Raw genomic sequence first — 6,080 nt, 5'->3', positions numbered from 1 at the left:
TGGGCGCGCGGCTCGGGGGATGCGGGCGCCGCGCGCTCGGGGGATGCCCCGACACCAGCCTCCCGCAGCGCGACCTGGAGAGGTCGGATGACGGCAGCGGAGGCGCGGCTGACCCGGGACCCGAGAGGGAGCCCCTAACAAAGCAGCAGTTGGGAGGGCCGAGCGGCCTCCTCCTCCTCCCGCAATAGGTCCGCGAAGCTGCCTGTCAGCCCGCATAGGTGGAGGTGGCCAATGAAGTGCAGGAAAGGACCTTGAGTTGGCGCGCGCGCGCGCGCCTCGGCATCGGTGGGATTGGTCGGAGGTAAAGGATTTTCCTGCCACCTAAGGCGAAGAGGAAGAGGGAACGGAACGGGGGAGGGGAAGAGCCAAAAAACGTTTTACCTGCGACACGTGGTGTGGCTTGGGAGGCGTGCGCCCGGCTCTAGGGGGAGCCAGGAACTTTTCTACGAGAGGAAAAACCCCAACTCCGCCCCTTTCCGTGGGTACCGGGAGGTGTTAGGCACCAGCCAGGCTCCATGTGGGGCGCTGTGGCCTTAACCGAATCCTGGAGCTCCCAGGACTCCCTGGGTTGGCTCACCTTGCCCACTAAGCGAACTTGCAATCACTGCGTAGAGCTGCAGCCCTCCAGCCTCACGTCCACTTCCTGAGCAGAGGAGGTGGCTCAGGAAAGGTTCACACAGCCCTAGTCTCTTCTGTAAAATTTGCAATTTACCTGTGAAGTTATGAGGGACACAGGAACGCTGACGGAAGTCTAACAGCTCTTTCCTGAATTGGGCCAAGGCTTCCTCTTCGCCTTGGAGTTTAAGACTTCACCCTTAAGCCTCCTTCCCCCCGAGAGGTGGGAAAGTCGGCGCTCCTGGGGTTATCTAGTTAAAAACAAAGGAAACCAAAAGGAATTGCCCGTGTCGTACAGGGAAAACCTAAACCGGAAAACTAAAGTCATCCTTGACTTCTCCCTCATCCCTCTCGCCTCTGTCCTTGCACACCTCCCCAAACTGTTTCCTTCCCATTGTCTTGTCTCTACCACTGTCCTCTATCACGCAGACCATATTAAAGGCCTCCCTGCTTTCTATTCCTGAAGTCAGTTCTCCACTTTGCAGAATGAACCTTCTAAACCAAATATCTCATTTTGTACTCTGACCTCTGGGTCTGTTCCCTTGCCCCAAACATGCCATCCCCCATGCACTCCCTTCACTTGACTAATTCTTTCTTATTATTCACATCCCAGCTTAGTCGGCAGTACGGACTTGTAGATCTTATAGATCCTGGGGAACCTCCTGTACCCTTCAAGGTTAGCTGCCCACCCCAGTGCTCCCACAGCCCCCTTTACTTCTGCCATGGATGCTGAAACTGCCAGTTAATTTTGTTCTCTCCCCCCAGCCTGTCACTCCAGGCAAGCCAGACCTCATCTATCTTGTTCACTGCTGTATCCCAGTGCCTGATACAGCATTTGGCACAAATTTTGGGTGCTCAAAGGTGTTTGTTTAATCAATGAATGAATTGTAGAGGAGCTATAATTATAGCTATAAATCTATTTTAATTATATACTTAATTATATAATTTATATTATATAGGCAAGAGCTTTGAAAATTTGAAGTGCTTCTAAAACAGTTTTAGAAGAATGGTTAGGATAGTAGATCTCAGGGCGATATGTCCACCAGATTCCATGGTGGGTGCTACAGGGAGTCAGATTTGAGAGATTTCCCAAAAGACACCCCTTTCAAAACTAGCTTCAGGCAAACAGATGGTGGAGCAGGCCAAGTGCAGTCAAAGCTGGAGCTGGAGCAAGGACTGCAAGAGCCAGGCTGGGTCCTGATGGGTAGAGATGCTCTATAAACTGAACAAGGAGATAGAGCCATCGTCCCCTCCCTCATGCCAAGCTTGCCAAAGGCATGGCCAAACCCAACTGCTCGGGCAAGAATGGTGGAGGTGAGAACACTGAGGAGACCCAGCCACAACCACAATCACAACCACATCACCCAGCAGGCATCCCAGCCATAGCACACCATCCCCCACATAGCTAAGCAAGATCAGGTACTCCTGGTGGGAGTGGGGGTGGGGGCGGATTGTCAAGAAGGAGTCATGGCAGATTTCCTTCTGTTTCAACCTCAGCAGGAACTGGGAGCTACAGAAACTTCCTGCCCTGAAAGATTCCCTGACCCAGGAACAGGAGAAGCTGTTTATCCAGAAGCTCCACCATTGCTGTGTCCTCTTTGACTTTGTGTCAGACCCACTCAGTGACCTCAAATTCAAGGAAGTGAGGCAGTCTGGACTCCACAAGATGGCGGAGTACATAACCCATAGCCGTGATATTGTCGCCAAGGCCATTTACCCTGAGGCTGGCACCACGTTTTCAGTGACCCTCTTCTGGACACTGCCACCTCCGTCAAGTCCCAGCAGGGCCAAGACGAACTCACCCTGGTGCGGTCGCAGTTGATTTGTCTGGGGGAGGGGGCGGCCGGTTGCTGAACCCTCGGCTCTCGGCGTTGCTCGGAGGGTACCGGCGGCGGGGGCTCTTTCCCGGAGGCGAGGGCGAGGCGGGGGACTGGGCCCGGTCCCCGGCGGAGGCGTGCAAGGTGTGGAGGGCGGCGAGAAGGGAAAGACAAGACACTCTTCCTCCAGTAGGGGTAGAACAAAAGGGGGGTTTATTCAGGGGGGTAAAGCCAAGAGCGTTTATTAGGGGTGAGCACAGGTTATATAGGCTGGTATAGAGGGCGGGGGTTGTTACAAGCCAATGCTGAGGGGATAAAGGCTAGGATTGGTTCTGAGAGGGCGCGGAGGTTGATTGAAAAGGGGCGAGAGTTGCTCCGGTAACGGTGTCTGGCAACAATGTATGCGCACTGGTGGTAATGGGAGTTGCTCTGGCAACGGGGAGTGTGCGGGCAAGATAAGGGGGTGGGGAAAAGGCGGTTCCCTCCGGCAAGCCTCCCCTAACGGTGGTATTTTGGGTGAGGAAATGGGGCCTGCCTCCGGCCTCACTTTCTCAGGCCCGGGGGGCTGTGGAGGGCGCTGTCGCCCGTGCCCACCACCCTCCCCAGGGGCTGATCAGGTCCCCCAGCCCAGGCCCGCCAAGTCGAAGCACGTAATCAGTATCCCGCACCCTGGAAGCTGCCTGACCACATCTCCAGCTTGCATATGAGTTCTGTCTTACTTTTCCTTGAGTCTCCTGATTTCTAGTGAATCATAGCCAAGAAGGACATTGACCAGAAGTTTGTCCTTGCTCTCCTGGACCTGTTTGACAGTAAGGATTCTTAAGAGCAGGACTTCCTCAATTCCATCTGCATCGCATCTGTGGCAAGTTTTGGGACACTGGTCTTATGTCCATTGGCAGATCAGCCACGTCTTCCACAGGTTTCCTCCATGCTATGGAATATCACAGTGGGAGTCCTGGGCAGCTGTGTCAGTGGCTCTGCCCTGCCCCTGAAGGAAAAGCACAAGACATTTCTCATCCATCAAGTCCTTGGGTGTCTTGTCATACTGCATGGAACAATTCCTGGAGAAGGAGAGTAGTCTGACTGAGCTAGTGAGAGTAGGACTTCTCATGTTCTCGCCTAACACCCATAGCCCCAAAGAGATGATGTTTTTGAATGAGCTGGAGGAGATGCTGATGTCATTGAACCTTTGGAATTCAGCAAAATGATGGAACCACTCTTCTGCCAGCTTGCCAAGTGCATCTCCAGCCCCGGTTTCCAGGTGGCAGAGGGTACTTTTTATGACTGGAACGACGAGTACATCAGGAGCCTGATAAGTGACAACACTGCCCAAGTCCTCCCCATCATGTTCCCTGCACTCGACCGGAACTCCCAAGAGCCACTAGGATAACAGTCCGTGGGCTGGTATATAATGCCCTGAAGCTGTTTATGGAGATGACTCAGGAACTGTTTGATGATTTCACAGGGCAATACAAGGCAGAGAAGAAAAGAGCCAGTTTTGCATGAAGGAAAGAGAAGAGACGTGGCAAAAGATTGAAGAGCTGGCTCCATTTAATCCCAAGTATCCCATAATCCACGATCCACCATTGCCCCCCACGTACTCGATGGAGACAAACCTCCACAACAGAGAACATCCAGCTTCTGCAGACAGTGGTGGAGACAGAGGCCTTGCAGATGCTGAAGGACACCAAGAAGGAGAAGGTGCTGCTTGGGTGGAAGTCAAAGCTGCCCCAGGACATGTATACCATCAAAGCACGGGTGGCACACAGCTGGCAGAAGAGTTTCTGACTGCCAGCCAGAAGGTTCTCTGACCCTCCTCACCTTCCCACCAGGGGCCACAGCCCACTCAGCCCCAGGATAATGCCCCGGCCTTCTACCCTCTGCTCCTCGCTGTCTAATTTGGGACAAGATAGTGCCTCTTCAGCTACTCTAAGGAGGGGGATGCAGGCCCTGGAAGCAGGGACACCCAAGAGTGGCCCCTCTTCTACCCAAAATGTGTTCCTGCCTTCCTGTGGCTAATACAGACAGGCTGAGCTCTGAGATGTTAGTGCCTAGACAACCTGGGGATGTCTGTCCCCTGCCAGCTCCTAACCCTGCAGGTACCTGAGGCTGCTCTCAGACCCTCAGACACACAGACACACAAACACAAGAATACACATGCCTCTCTCCTCTTCCCTTCATCCTCATTTGAACTCCAGGTGTCTTTCCTTCTCTTCCTCCCCTTTCAGGAGGGAACAGCAGGAGATTGTTCTCACCAAAGTTACCTCAAGCCCCACTGGCCCTAGAGAGAGTAGCTGGCAGGAAACCAGCCCTCAACAGCCCAGGCCCCAGCAGTGTACAGACCAATAGGGTAATATTATGCCTTATTATCCCTTTCCTGACTGAGACAACATGGAGTAAGGGGGAGCTCAAAAAGAGGAAAGTGTAGGCTATGGGCAATAGGTGAGGAACACAAGGGCCCAGAAGGGCCAAGGTGGGTGGAGAGGATGAACAAACACCTTCCCTCTGCCCACTCTTTGGGGAGCATTAGCCCTAGGATCACAGGCGTGGAAGGGACCACCCTGGGGCTGAGTGCTTTCCTGTGCGATTGGTTCCCAAAGCTGGAAGGAAGGAAGGAAACTGGGAGTGGCACCCCACATATGGCTCCCCCCAATACCTATTTATTTCTGTCTGTGCCTTCACTTGCCCCTTTCGGACACCTTGGCGGCGCAAGGGACTAAAGAGGGCTGAACCTGGGTTCCCGGGGCACAGGCAGTGGTTCTCGGCTGGGTATGTAGGGTGCTTTATTCCCCGCAGAGCAATGCGTGCTAATGTGGGTTGGACTTGGCCAGTGCCCCCATATGTACAGAACTGAACAAAGTGGGTCTCTGTAAAAAGAACACTGGCTTCGTCTCAGTCAGTGTGGTAGGTTGACTTATGTACCCCAACAAAAGACATGTTCTTAATCTTAATCTGTATTCCTGTGGGTACGTCCCGACCGAGTCAGGGAAGACCTTAACCCATATTAATGGAGTCTTTGATAAACAGAAGAAATTCAGACATAGCTATTCGGAGAAGGCCACACAGGAAGAAGCCAAAAGTCAGCGGAAACCAGCAGAGCGAGACACGAGGAGATCCAGGACAATGGCACGGGACCAGAGGTTGAGAGACGCAAACCAATGAACTAGGAGGGTTGTCTGCTCCACAGCACTACAGACTTCGGGGAGAAAGCATGGCCTTGCCGACATGAACTTCTAACCTCCAAAACTATAAAACAATAAATTCCCGTTGTTCAAGCCAGCCCACTGTGTGGTATCTGTCAGTGGCTTGGAAATTAAGATAGTCAGTGACTTGCCCAAGCTCAATAGAGGATCATTCTTTTGTGAAGTTTTTCATCTTTGGGGAAAAGTCTTTCTTAACCTGTTACCAGCCACCATCTTTGGAAAGGGATCATCTATTTATCTGTCTCCAGGAAAACGATTAGAGGGATTTTCCCCAAGGATGTTCAGGAATGCATTTGGCCATGCTTAAGAGCACAGACTGGAGCCAGGCTGTCTGGTTTCAAATCATAGTCCTATCGCTTTCTAGCTGTGGCCTTCGGCAAGTTATTTCAGAACCCTGTGCCTCGGTTTCCCCACCTATATAATTGAAATAATAATAGTTCCAACT

General features: G+C 52.6%; 1 pseudogene; it reads left to right on the top strand.

The window, feature by feature from the left end:
* The first annotated feature begins 250 nt into the window (after positions 1 to 250).
* Positions 251 to 4,243, top strand: LOC119516133 (annotated as a pseudogene).
* Positions 4,244 to 6,080: the final 1,837 nt, after the last annotated feature.

This window comes from Choloepus didactylus, chromosome 1 (genome assembly GCF_015220235.1).
Source record: "Choloepus didactylus isolate mChoDid1 chromosome 1, mChoDid1.pri, whole genome shotgun sequence".
Taxonomy (NCBI): Eukaryota; Metazoa; Chordata; class Mammalia; order Pilosa; family Megalonychidae; genus Choloepus; species Choloepus didactylus.
This window is presented reverse-complemented; position numbering and strand designations above follow the sequence as displayed.